Genomic DNA, 13593 nt, shown 5'->3' with positions numbered 1-13593 from the left:
GGCACGCGGAGGGGACCTCCACCTCAGCCCCTCTGGGCTGCCCTGCCCTGCCTGCCCTCCCGGCCCCTCCCAGGCTCCCTGCTCCGGGCACGCGGAGGGGACCTCCACCTCAGCCCCTCTGGGCTGTCTGTGCTTTCTCAGCTCAGGTTGAATTGCTTTTGTTCTTCACCATCTGCTAGAAAGCGTAAGGTTCTTCCTGGGACTTCTCTCCACCTGCCTACACCCAAAGCTGAGGTTTGTTCATTCATTTGTACGTCAAAAACAGATGGATTTAAAGATAGATGATGTCTGTGGATGTACCAGGAATATAGGATTGAAAACACAAATGTTTCTCCCCTCAGGAGACTTCATCTAATGTTTCCTACATGCTAGTTCCCGAAAGTCCTATCTTATCTATTTCCCTGAGTAACCGCCGACTTTGCGCCATAGAGAAAGTTTGCTTAGGCCCAAGATGCATTTTCACCCTGAGTTAAGGCTCCTTAAAGCTAAGATCTCTAATAATATTGCATTTTAACAGGGATTCAGTTTCCCAAAATAATGACAATATGGGAGAATTTCCAGCATCAGAAAAGGGAGTGGCGTCACAGGGGAAGGCGGGAGGGTGGTCCACCCCTGAATTGCACAGGTGAATTCCACCTTTCTCGTGAGAAACCTTGGCTTTGCCTAGAATGACCCTATAAGCCCTTTGATCTGTCTGTGTGTCTGAGAAGATCCTTTGACTGGGATAGTGAGAACAGTGAGGAAACCCAGAGAATGTCTTGACCAATGCAAATGGAGAGATCCTTTCCAAGGTGGCAAGCACCAACTGGTCTGTATCCCACTACCTTCCTATATGCGCTGATGGCCACTACCACATGGGTCTTTCTGGGTATTCTTTAAATGCTCCAAAGTAGGAGACAAGGGCTTGACCCATGAGAAGGGAAGGAAAGCAGATTCATTCAGGGTCTCTCCTGGAACTTGCCATTTATAATCGTGTCAAGGTGACTTGTCATGGACTTGGCTCTGGAAGCCAGAGGAAGGAGAATACGGGAAGGGGCTTTGATGCAGAGAGCAGGCAAAGGTAGCAAAGGTGGTGTTAGTGGGGCAAGGACTTGGGGATTTATCGTCAGCTAACCAGGCAGACAATGGATTCAGCAGAGGGCCTCAGCCTTCTTCAAAGCAGAGAGGCCCTCTGGGCTGATTCTCTCCACTGAATTGTGTGTTATCTGGAAAAAACAACCCTGCTTTAGAAAAAGGTCAAGTGGTACACCTAGTCTAGAGCCTAGTCAAGTAGTAAAAGGAGAGGACCCTCTTTATTTATCTGTCATGGCCTCACTTTGGACTAAGTCATATAGATTCTAGAACCTTCCATATGCACCACTACAACTATGGTGCGATAGTGGATGTGCAATCAATATTTATTGAATGAATGAGTCTCCTGGGAAGGGTAATATATTATCATATTATTTGCTGACAATAGCTTTGTGCAAATTAGTTTAAAATGAAAATGAACACTTCTTCAGTACTTTGCATCTTATTAATACAGTACATGCAGAATCCCATTTAGTTTTCACAGTAATCTTGAAAAGGGTTTACTTGTGACCTTGGGAAAATTATTTAACCTTCTTATACCTTGGTTTCCCCATTTATAAAATGGAGCTAATATTGATAGTACCTACCACAGGGAGTTGTTAGAATTAATGGATAATACATGCAAAGCATTAGGGTGTCTTTCCATAGGTCCTGGGACCTCTATGTGTCTTGTTTCTCCACTCCTGGAGAACAGGCTATTAAATGGTGCCTTGAGATACGGGGACAGGGCTGGGGCTGAGGTCAACTCCTATGGTTGGCATCTTGGACCCTGGCCTGGCTGGCAGTCTCCCACCAAGACAGATTGCCGGCTGGTGTTCACTCTGGCCTCACAACTTAAGCTCAGAATTTGCTTCACAAGTCACGGGAGATTCTTTTTCCTCTGTTGTTTACTCGTTCTTGGATCATGTGGAAAGCCCCCTGGAGCCTTCGACGCTGTTACTACGGGACAGACTGGAGAGCCAGGAGGGAGAAGCCGGGCGGGAAGCGCAAGGAGAGCGTAGGGGTTGCGGAGAGCCCCTGCCTTTCTGGCCTTGGCATTTATTCTCCACATTTTTTCTAAGTGGGATCTTGGCCAGTGCTCAGGGACTGTGGCCAAGCTGAGTTCCCTCACTCCACTCTGTCTGTCCCCTTTGGCCCCGTGATCTCCAGCCTGAGCCTGGCGGATGAGTCCCCACTCTTCCTGGTCCCAGCCTTCTTCCACTCTCCACTGACTTTTCTTGTAGGGAAACACAACTCTGTGACCATCAGAGGCAAAGGGAAGAAGGGACACAGGTCATGGAGAAAGCAAAAGAGGGAGAAGAGAAATGAATTCAGAGAGAAAAAGGAACAGACGCTGGGCACAGAGGGGCTGGAGAGAGTTAGACAGGGAGGTGAGTACCAGGAAGTGGAGGGGGTCTGGCCTTGACAGGGACCCTGGGCCAGGCGCATTTAATGGGAGGGGTTGTAAGTGGCCAGCCTACAGGCTCAATCTGGCCAAACACTAATTTGGGAGTTCATAAAGTTTTAGAATTTGAAAAAAATTTCTATAAAACATGAAATATCCAGTTTTAAAAATGAAGTCATACTGAATTCACACTTCTTTGTGGCAACAATGGATTGCAGCTAGGTAGAAGCTACCCCTCTGGACGGGGCACATGCCACCTCCAGGTTGCCACAGTCCCCCCTAGTCTCTATTGCCTGGCTCTCAGCCTGGTTCATTTCCTTAAATGATCTGCCTTGTCTCTTTAGGTACCTGATTTGGGAGCCTGAGTTTATATGTATCATTTTTTTAAAGCACCTGTTGGTCAAACCGCTTTCTTCTTATCCAGCTGCCCCACAAATACAGATCTGTGTGCAAAGGCGATGTCTGAGAGCTGGTTCTGAAATAAGTAGAGGAGGGTGGACAGGGGAGTAGGGATGAAAGGGGAGAGACCATTTGAAAGTGGGAAAAGAAAAAAATCCAGGGCAATGCAGTGGGAGGGTAGACAGGCAGAGAGAGAGAGGGGCAATGGAGTGGGAGGGTAGACAGGCAGAGAGAGAGAGAGGGGCAATGGAGTGGGAGGGTAGACAGGCAGAGAGAGAGAGGGGCAATGGAGTGGGAGGGTAGACAGGCAGAGAGAGAGGGGGAGGAGTCAGAACTCTCCTTTCCCATCTGTCCCCACTGGCTCCTTGGTTTCCTTAAACAAGGTGTGTCTTCTCTGTGGGTCAGTGACTTTCCTCATTAGTATAAGGTTGCACCAACATGCTCATCATCAAATAATGAACTTTCCATGAGTCTCCTGTGAAGGCAAATTAGACGGAGATTCTTAAATAAATTAATCAATGACAACACACTGTTTACATTAGCTTTCCTGGATGATGGATGTAATATTTATTGAGCTTAGAATTTGTGCTGCTGTATAAATGACACCATTACCACCTTCTTCCAGCTTGACTTAATTTCACAAAACAAGGCATTTGGTCATAGCGTTTCTAGGTTAAAGCTTTCACAGAGGGCGGTGGAGCTGTGTAGGTGGGGTAAGGAGAGAAAGAGAGAGAGAAGGTGAGGTCTATTCTCGATGGTTTTATTAAAACATCAGTCAATCTTAACCACCCTTTAAACAGTTCTCATCTCCCTGGCTACCAGATGTTTGCCGATACTGCAGCTGATTTGCTGTAATAATGCTGAAACTGTCTGCTCTTTCTGAGAGAAAGAGCTCTCACGCTAAAGGGGTTTAAGGACCCTCTGTTTATTTGTCCAGGTCTATAAGGATCTGCTCTGTGATCAACTTTTGCTAACCCAGTCTCCCAACTGGCCTAGAAGCTGCATACTGCATTCATTTTGGAATAGCTTCTGAGCACCTGCTATGTGCCAGGTACTGTTCCAGGTGCTGGGGCCAAGCAGGAGAGGGCTTCTCCTCTTATGAAACCCCCTTCCTACAGGGTGGAGGCAGGTGTTAAATAAACCCACACTGATCCAACGTTGTTCCCAGCGGAGGCTGGGCATGGAATCAGAGCCACCCGAGTCAAACAGAGTGAGGACGAGGGGTTCTCACGGAAAGGGGCTTCCGACCATTCCCTGGCTCCTGAGGGAGGAGGACACGTCTCTGTGAAGACCTGGGGAGCGGTGTTCCTGCGGAAGGGGACGGCGAGTGCAGCGGTTTGGGGTGAAGGAGGGCCTTGCTCCATGCAGGATACCGGAGGAAGGGCAGCATCGGAACCAGTGAGAAGATCAGATACAAAGTATATACTTTAAGAGCATGCGGTTTGCCACTACAGAGCACCACTACTAATTGGAGGCAGGCTAAGAAACAGCTGTACTGTAGAAACCCCTAGGGAACCTACTCTGATGAACCGAGAACTATTTGTAATTATCATAACAGGATTATCTGTAAATAAATGTTCCTAAAAACGCCTAATTTGACATTTTAAAAACAATTTGTCCTCTTACGCAGTTTAAGCACACTGTCTCCCAAATGTTGTCAAGACCTTCCGTTTGCATTCTGGTCTTCAGTCTCTTCTTTGCCTCCTCCCCTCAGATAACTTCTAAACAAGCTCTTCAGAGCCTGGACTTCTTCACAGATTTTGAAAACGTCAACACCAGCCAAGATCTTGCCTGAATTATCACAAATTATTACTTAACAAAGTCTGGATTTTTGAGGCATTCCTAGAATAACAGTTGATATTTATTCCATTAATTACATCAACTTGTGGGTACATTATCAACCCCATTTTACAAAGGAGGAAAATGAGACTTAGAGAAGTTGGGTAAGTTGGTCAGTTACATGGAAGGAAATGGAGGAGTCACGATGAAAACCCAGGGCCTCTGAACTACCTACTCAGGAGCAGCGTCAAGATGCTGTAGTAGAAGTGAACTGTAGTGGGTTTAAGTTTCTGGTCTCCGCTCTGCCATGAACTAGCTTGTGACCGTGGGTGAGGTGCTTAGCCTCTCTAGGGCTTAGTTTCCTCATCAGTAAACATGCCCTTCACCACACCTGCTGTGTCCAACCCGAATGATACATTCCACAACCCTCACCTCTGTGCCATGACTACAGACACCAGGGACACAAGATGCAGAAACTGGCTTCATGAAGATTACCACTGTGGGAATTAAAGATATTGTTCAAATGATCCCACAAATAAGTGAAAATTACAATGGGAGCAGGTGTGCAGGGCCTTTACACAGGTGGGCCTGGCCCAGTCTGAAGTCCAGGGAAGGCAACCTGAGCCAGTGGCTTTGGACCTGGAAGCTGAGTGTTGAGAGAGGTGAGCTAGATGAAGGGGTGAGGGGAGGCGTCAGTGGTGCAGAGGGGGAAGTTCCAGGAGCAAGAACAGCCTGTGCAAAGGCCCTGTGGGGAAAAAAACTTGGCCCTGAGATAAGGCCAGTGGGTCTAGTACACAGGATGTGAAAGGGTGTGAGAGAGTATGTGGGGGTGTGGGGGGAGGTATGAGTGGTGTGAACAGAGAGGAAGCTGGGAAATGGAGATCAACCATGCAGGACCTTGAAGGCCATAGTAGAGTCCTCAGGGTTCTAATATTTTCCAGATTTTATGACTTCTTTGTGTTGACCATTGCCTTACTCCTTCTGTTCTGAGAGACTATTTCCCTAACGCTGCTGTCCGCTTTTCTTTCAAAAGAATGGGGAAGACCTGCCCAAGAGGGCACCATGCCAAGGGCCTTACACTGCTTCCCACCGATTCCCACTGTGACTAGTCAAAGGCCAGCACAAGTGGGGCTTCCACCAGGCATCTGGAGCCAGCGAGACAGCACGTTCCTTTCTGAGATAAGAAAGACCCTGACATTCGTTCCTTAGCAAAAAAGCCAGACCTGCCAGAAAGGACCAGTGGCTGAGGCCTGGAAATTAGTTTCAGCAAAAATCACAGGGCTGAATGTCAGGCCTGTCCACTCCCTGCCTTGGATGCTAATCTGACTGGTGACAGCGGACTCCAGGAGACAAAGGTCGCATAGGCACTCTCTACTGAATGCCACCTTCCATGCCAAAAACACTTAAAAAAACAACAACACATTTCTGATGGCATGATGAAGGAAGGGTTCAGGCTTCTGGGCTCCTGCCTTAATCAGATTCATTCCATGGTTAGGGAGGGCTGCATGCTGGTGTCTCTGAGGATATAAAGATGAAAAACACAAGGGAGTCTCATACTTGATTAGCATGGATGGGCAGACTAATCTCAGTAGTAATTAATCCCAAGATGTTTACAATTTTTTTTTCTTCTCTGGCAACTGAGAGCCAGGGTTTGCAGCTATTGCCATAAAGGAATGGGATGGGATGGGCTGGGCTGGGCTGGGATGGGATGGGATGGGATGGGATGGGATGGAACGGAATGGAATGGGCTGGGCTGGGCTGGGATGGGATGGGATGGGATGGAATCGAATGGAATGGGATGGGATGGGATGGGATGGGATGGGATGGGATGGAATGGAATGGGATGGAATGGGATGGGCTGGGATGGGCTGGGATGGGCTGAGCTGGGATGGGATGGGCTGGAATGGAATGGAATGGGCTGGGCTGGGATGGGATGGGCTGGGATGGAATCGGATGGGATGGGATGGGCTGGGCTGGGCTGGGATGGGATGGAATCGGATGGGATGGGATGGGATGGGCTGGGATGGGATGGGATGGAATCGGATGGGATGGGATAGGATGGAATGGGAGCTGAGCATCCCTGTCCTCTCCATGGAGTGGGGAGGGCAATGGCAAGATACCGATTGATTAATCAGCTCATGGTGCTTAACAAGTGGCAGGTCCTAAAGGTCAAGGCCTCAGGACCCTAATGGACAGCAAGTTATAGGCACGCAGGACTCTGGAGACAGCTTAGAAAATCCTGTGGTATATGCCTGAGTTAGCAGACTTTTCTTTTTAATTGATAGGGAAAAGGGAATAGATATATGGAGTGTAAAGAACCCTCAAACAATGCAAAACAACAATAAATGCATATGGAAATGAGGCTGTTGGGAAGTTTTGTGAGAATTGGAAAGGTCAAGGAAACAATCCTTTTGGTCCCATGCTGGTATTGTTCAACATCTTTCCAGAATATCTAAGTTCTCTTTCTTGCCTAGTAAGGATGGGAGAATGGCTAAGGGTCAGTCATTCCAGGACAGTTGTTCTGGGATGATTTGGGTTGTTGTGAGGCTTTGGGAACACTATGATGAGCATCAGTTCTTTTTATGCTCTGACCCAAGAACAGAATACTCAAGTTTTGGTCCTGACTCCAGAAAGCATAAATCATGTGTCACTTCACCTCCCTGAACTCCAGTTAAGTCATCTGCAAAGTCAGGGGGCTGTGGCCCTGTATGGCTCGTAATTTCTACGTGGCTAGATTTAAAAGTCTGCACTTAGAGCAATTTTAGGTTATGGGGCTGAGTGTGTAATCTAACCAGGAGAGATACCCTCATGCTTTTTATATGTATTTTGGAGTAAGAAGTATATTTGTAATGGGGGTGGGAGGGAATTTACTCATTTTTCATAAATATTTTTGGAAAACATTAAAAATAAACAACTACAATTATTTGTAATTTGTACACTGACCACATAGGTATTTCTGAAGAGTCCTACAGTGCATAAAACAGTTCGTTCTTTGGACACTTTAATAATACTCTTCAAAGGTCTTTTTCTTTGCATATATTCCCACTTTGTTTTCAGACACTTCATTCTTAAAACATGGAAAGGCTCTATCAGTTTCGGCCAATAGATTAAGAATCTGTGCTGTCTGAATCAGAGAAAGCTTCTTATGCTTTCTGGAACTCTGAGCATCTCATCTTGAATCTTCCGAGTTCTGGGAAGCTCCAAATCTATTTGCTGAGACAAAAAAAAAAAAAAAAATCTTGGAGGGTATTCAAAAGAGAATTAGACTCCATTTTCAATGGTCTTCTGGTTAACACCAGCCTTTTTGATTTGTCAGGAGTCCTGCCCATCACACACTACTCATGAGAAAGTGGCCAAGAAACACAAGTTTTAAGCAAACAAACTCTATTCATTGGAGATGCAATATTATGCATTCGATCATGGGCAAAGCTAACATTGCCAAACAGTAAGTAAATAAAGAAAAAACAGGTATGTTTAAAGATGCAAAGTGAGAAAGAACACCCTCATTTTCTCTCTCTTGGGACTCAACCTCTGCTGTGAAACAAAACTAGAGTTCACCACACTAATGGTCTGAACCAGATCAAAATCTCGGAATCTAAATATACCATCAACTGAACCTGAACAGGGCCAATATTTCACTTGGTTCAAATCCATGTTCTTTTCTTCTGCTCACAGAATTACCTAAGTGATTTGGTAGCCAGCATTTCTCACTTGAAGAACCCTCAGATATGGTGTGTGTGTGTGTGTGTGTGTGGTGGTGGTGGTCAAAATTAGTGCTTTTATTCATGAAATGTTAATTTCTGAAGCTGTAGTTCAGGTCCCTGATATCTTTGTTATTTGGTAAAATACAATTTTGTGGATTTGTGGGTTTTCTTTCTTCTATTGCTTTCTTTCTTTTCGTTATAAAAACCAACACAGCTGCAAGAACTTTCACATACAATAACCCGAGATAGTTCCTGTTTGCCCTGTTCCCAGATAAAAGAAAAACAAAACTAGTGTGGAGTGGTTTACAGGTTTTTTTTTTTTTGAAATAGGATACATTTTTCCCATGTTCAGATCTGAAAATACTCAGCTGTAATTTAATCTACCTTTATTAGATTACCCAGTTATGTCCACAACACAGTGGAAACCATCCTAAATTAGTAAGGTCAGGGGAAAAGGAGGCTGGAGGTGAGAATTCCTGCTGCTCTTGCCTGACCTGTCTTCTGAATAGGGAGACAAGTTGTTGATAAAGTAGTCAGGTCACCAGAGACAAAGAGTTCAGCACCCGTCCAGGGTCCCCAACGGGAAGTCTACCTTCTTTATTTCTTCCATAATGACTTCGGAATAACCCCGGTCTTCAAGAAGTATATTGGACAGGACAGAAATGCCCAGGTCATCCAAATGTTGCCAGTGCTGGTCCAAAAATGCTTTGAACTTATAGAATTCTACATTGAATGTCAGTTAAAATACAGGACACCCAATTAAATTTGTATTTCAAATATTATAATAGAACTTATTTTTAGTATTAGTATGTCTCAAATATTGCCTAGGACATACTAACACTAAAAAAAATTATTTGTTGTTTATCTGAAATACAAATTTAGTTAGGTTTCCTGTGTTTTTATTTGCTCAAATTTAGCAACAAACTTCAAATCAACCAAAAAGGCCACAACATCATCTATTAATAGCAAAAGTAAAATAAAATAGCTCACGTAACAGGTATGAATCATAGGCTGCAAATGCAGATGTGCAAGATCTGTCATCTTTTAATTTTTTAGAGAGCAACCAATTCTGCTTCTGAGTCCCCAAGCCCACAGGAAATCCAGCCTCAGTCATTATGTGGCACTGTTACCTCACTGTCCCATCACAATCTAGGTAGCCAGAGAGTAGGAGGCCAAGCTCCAAACTCATTTGATGACTTCCCAGGTGAGGAACAGAGTATAATGAGTTCCTCTAACTTATTTGACCATGGGACCTTTTCATCAGGAATCATCTTGTTGGACTGGGGTTCCATGGAACCCAGTTTGGGAAATACCAGCCTGGGGCACTGCACTACCTGGTTCTGTCCCTTGGCACCTTCCTTTTGTAGCTGCAGAGCTGTTTGTGCAGCCGGCACCCTCGGGGCCCTTTAGCTCTTGTTAGTAACTCAGTTCTAATTCCAAGAAGCTTTTAACTTAATGGGATGATAACATGGTTTATTAATTAAGGTTCTTTTGTCGCAAACACAAAAAGCAACTCTGGCTAACTTCCTTGAAGATATCAAGAAAACTCACAGAATCATAAGAACTGCCAAGCAATTAGGACTTTAAAAGAGCAGTTTTGGGGACTTCAGCCCATGGGAGTTCCTGGAGCTGCCACTCAATTAACTCCACTGCAGAGACACCTTTGCCTGCATCTCTCTGCTGGGGTGGCAGGTCCCTGGGAGAAAGGATGTGACCGCTGTGGCTTGGGCCAGATGTCTCTGCCCCAAGATCATTCAGCCCCAGGACATGGAACAGAAGGTGCCACAGAGGAAACCGCTGTGATGTGGGCAGCCACCCCGACCCGGGTCTCCCACATCCAGCATGCAGCCAACGCCCGATCTTCTGTGGGGGTCACGGTGACGTTGGTGTTTATAGCTCTAACTACCCCCGGAAAAGTCCTCTGCGCATCTCTCTAGGTGTGGAGTACATTCTTGTTTCTTCCTTTGGTCACAAATAAAGACACTTTGAGACCACATTGTAAAACATAAGTATCCTAATTTCCAGCATTAAAACTCACAGGTGGCCTGGAGAAGCTCTTCTGCAGTTAGAGTAGCCCCAGAAGCCAATAAACAGTGGCTAGGGGTAAGCGGAATGGTGGGCGGACTTGCCCACGCTTTCTGAATCCTCTCTGCCTCCTTCCTCTTTTGCCAAATGCTGACTGGAATGCAGAGTTCGGCGTGTCTAGGATGAAACTCCACAGAGATAGATTATACAATAGCCCTAAACAAACCTTAGAAAAACGGAGATTAGTATCCTCTTGTTTGTTACTTAAAAAAAAAATGGATATGGTCGTCAAGAATGGTATCCCGGAGGAGGAGGAGATGCATTTTTGGGGGTGCGTTCTTTTTTGTATTGATTCAAAAGCATTCTAAATTACTTTTTTTAAACAAGTCAAACTGAGGTTTCCTTCTGCCTTCTGAAATTTCAAATTCCCAAGCAAATTAGGCTTTAAAATAAATGAACCCCCAGGGTACAGCCACCTACCACTATGTTACACTGTGGGCTTCAGGGGAATGTAGTTTGCTTTTATTGCTTGTTCTCTTTTCTCACTGTGATTTACAAAGCAGTGTGGGAAAATGGTTAATACAAAATAAAAGTTAAAATTAAAACCACTTTTTCCACTATGGTGCTGTCTCCTTCCCACCCCCTCATCCCTGGGGGCCCGTTCAACTGAGTTTAGTAGCACAAAGGCTACTAAGTTCTAGAACTGTATTCATAATTTACCTAAAATGGATCGATTTCCTAGCTCTAGGACAGGACAAAAGATTTGTTGACTGTAGTTGATGACAGGGAGGGAATTGATAAATAATGGAACATGCTCATTTTAATATGCCTTCGAACTCAGGAAATTTGTGGCAGTTATTAAATTGTTCAGGTTTGGTCAAATAACTTGATGTTTGGAGGTGAAGCTGCTTATGGCCCCAAATAGTTCCCAAGAAGAAAAAACTACTGTTCACAGCCCTGTGACATCAGATATGTTCCATTGGCAGAAACAATTTCTCTGTCCGTTCCAGGGATGACACCTACATTGCTTTACCCTGAGGACCTTGTCAGAGTGATACCCTTCACCCAACCAGTGACCCAGCCCAGGCTCTTACAATCACCCAAGTCTTGGTTGAACACTTACTATCTGTCTGGCACAGTGTTGGTCAGTTTTGCACCCATTTTTTTTTGTTTGTTTGTTTAACCTGCACATCATTTCATAGAATGTTTTAAAATTCCATTTTAGATATGAAAATATTGAGCTCACAATGATTAGGAGTGTTTCCTTGGTCAGACAGTTCTATTGCCAATGATAACACGAATCCAGGGGACAGAGAAGAAGGTTCCCTTGGAATACGGGGTAAATGTGGAAGTTTGAACTTGTATCCATGAGAGATATATGTTCAATGCAGGAACAACAGCAGTATGTCCAAGGTCTCGTGCTAGGTATCTTAGTAGTTTCCTGTTTACTTTAACTGTCACACAAAAGCTATGAAGTTGGTAGTAAAAGGGACTCTATTTTAGAGGTGGGAAAATGGAAGCTTAAGGGAAGAAAATTGTCAGTAACTGGCATTGCCTGGTAACCCCTGCAGACACGGCTATGTAATAAAGCAGATATTGGTGCAAAGGACATGGAGGTAAGTCAGGACAGCTTCTGGCTGCAAGTAATGACAATGCAGACTCCCAGTGGACTGGTTGGCATCAGGAGCTTCTCTAAGAAGAATGAGGTGTACCTGCTTCTCTGCCCCACAGGCACAGGGGCATGCAGGTGGAGCTTCCTAGTGCCAACCACACTGCAGTGTTTTCATGGGGAAGTCAGGCTCCAAGGAGTGTGTGAGGATGAAGCAGTCACCATTACACCTGGCCTTTTTCTAAACCATTGCTACCTTCTGGCAAACTATACCTTGGGTATCTCTGTGAAACACAAGCGGTGTTGAATCTTTAAGGGGATCAAGGCCTTACACTAAAGGAGTAAACCCCCATGACTCAGTTAGCAGAGTGCAGGCCCTGGGGAAAGGAACAGTGGGATTCGGGTAACAATGTTTCTCCAAGGGGCTGGAAAGTACTGGCCAGAAAGATAAAATGATAGGACACCCAGGACTTGCTTCCCAATATTCCCTGGGGATGGGAGAGGGTAATGGCTGAGAGTAGTCAGGAGTAGAGATAACATTAGCTGGCCGTAGGTTGATAATTGAGGAACCTCTGTGATGAGTATGTATGCTGGGGGTTCATCTATAGTCTTCTAGTTTATGAATGTTTGAAATTTCCTATAACAGATTAAATAGTGCGGACATGGTTTAGTCTTCTATCCCATAAAAAATTTCCTCCCACTGGGAATATAAATATGACTGGAGACAGCCTGGATTTTTTTTCCCAAAGCTGTGGGTACCCCCTACATCAAAACAATCTCCAACTTCTGTCACTTTAAACTCTAAAACTCATCTCAAATTTGTCCATTTCTCTCCATCCCGACAGCCACGATCCTCATTCTAGCCACCACCAGCATCCTTGTTTAGACAACTGCAGTGGCCTCCCCACTTCCGGCAGAAATATCTATTTCCAATCTTCTCGCCCTATGGAAGATGACCGGCTTGTTCAAAATGCAAATCTGAAACTCCATGAGAAAAAAGTGCGATGCAGAGCAGTGTACATGACATTTACGTAAGGAAGGGGAAACCACAGACACACACATGTGCAGACTATTTGCTTATATTTGCTAACGGAAACTCTGGGAAGATAAACCATAAATCCAGTAAAAATAATAGGGGAGGAAGTGTACAATGGAGGACATACTTTGCAGCAAAACTTCTCTGAATATGTCCTCTTAGGAATCTTGACTTTGGAATAAAAATATAACATGACATAAAAGTAAAACTAAGTAAGAGAGCTCTAAAAGTTGAAACCAAGTTGAAATAATAAAAAAAAACAACCTTATACAACTGGTGCTCACTTTGGTATACACTAAAATTGGAACAATACAGAAATGGTAAGCATGGTCCTTGCACAAGGATAAGATCCAAGTTCGTTCCATTTTTTTTATAGAATTGTACACCTGAAACTTACACAATATTATTGACCAATGTTATCCCAATATATTTATTTTAAAAAATTGTTCCTCAAATTGGTAACATTAACTACACCAAGAAAATAATTATTTTGAATAACTTTCATCAAAAGGACTTTGACTTTATATTCTGGTGGAATATATTTTAAGAACCCCCCCCCCAAAAATTGCAAATAAATATTAGACTT

At 44.5% G+C, this 13593-nt stretch overlaps 1 pseudogene; it reads left to right on the top strand.

The window, feature by feature from the left end:
- The first annotated feature begins 13279 nt into the window (after positions 1 to 13279).
- Positions 13280 to 13378, top strand: LOC136337028 (U6 spliceosomal RNA; annotated as a pseudogene).
- The last annotated feature ends 215 nt before the right edge of the window (positions 13379 to 13593 follow it).

This window comes from Saccopteryx bilineata, chromosome 4, assembly GCF_036850765.1.
Source record: "Saccopteryx bilineata isolate mSacBil1 chromosome 4, mSacBil1_pri_phased_curated, whole genome shotgun sequence".
Taxonomy (NCBI): domain Eukaryota; kingdom Metazoa; phylum Chordata; class Mammalia; order Chiroptera; family Emballonuridae; genus Saccopteryx; species Saccopteryx bilineata.
This window is presented reverse-complemented; position numbering and strand designations above follow the sequence as displayed.